This window comes from Lycium barbarum, chromosome 5 (assembly GCF_019175385.1).
Source record: "Lycium barbarum isolate Lr01 chromosome 5, ASM1917538v2, whole genome shotgun sequence".
Taxonomy (NCBI): Eukaryota; Viridiplantae; Streptophyta; class Magnoliopsida; order Solanales; family Solanaceae; genus Lycium; species Lycium barbarum.
Window position 1 is genome coordinate 100568879 of NC_083341.1, and position 1070 is coordinate 100569948.

Here is a 1070-nt window from a genome sequence, read left to right on the forward strand (position 1 = left end):
AAAGAGCCTGATTGGATCGGCTTAAAAAAGCAGCTTTTATGAGCTGAAAACAGCTTATAATTTAAAAAAAAAAATTGGGCTTATTTTTTTTTGGCTTATAAGCTGTTTTCAGCTTATAAGTTGCTTTAGATAAGCTAAGTCAAACGGACCCAATTAATTTTTTGGACTTATTTTAAGCACAAAATGATTTTAAGCTGGTCAGCCAAACACTCAAAAAAACTGAAAACAGCTTATAGGCAACTTATAAGCCAATTCAAACGGGCTCAAAGTGTTTTCCCCGGAATTATCTAATGTATAATACTTTTAGTCTAACATACAAAATAGTCAATAAAAAATAACTCCAGAAGAATTAATTTCAGTACAACTTATCCCAACGTAATTAATCTCATCATAACTTATCCCAGCATAATTTATTTTTGAACCAAACGACCCCTTATTATTTTGTGATCAAGTATGATTTTAAGCATGTTATAATTTAGGTTTTTTTGTCTTTTGCTCACCTTTTTGTTCTAAATTTTCTAAAAGTTTGATTGTGACATATGTGGTCACACAGCACAAATGATGAATTTAGTAAATGCATAATTTGAGTCTCCAAAAGGCACGCGTGTATGAGAATTCTTTGGTTGATAAGGTATGTGACAATGGTTTAGTTCAATTGTTCATTATTTCTGTTTAAGTAACTTCGAAAATTTAAGTGAAGGTGACTTTTAAGTTTGAAAATTACTAGAGGTGACTTGTAGGGATTACATCAAGTCAAAACCCAATTAAATTTGAGATTAAGAAAATTGAGGTTGAAAATGTATTTTGCCAAACTTGTTAATCTTTTATAAAATACAAAAAAGACCCCAAACCATTTAATCCAACCCCCCATTTATTTCAAACTCAACATCGGTCCAATATCAAACCACACGAACTTCATTCAAAACACAAACTGATCTCAACTGCTCCTTCAAACTTTCAACTTCAAACCCACGAACTGATCTCAACTGCTAAATGTGCTTCTTGAAACAGTCTTCAACCTCTTCAAAAGCCGACTCATAAACGAACTGCTGCTCTCCATTTCTCTCAGG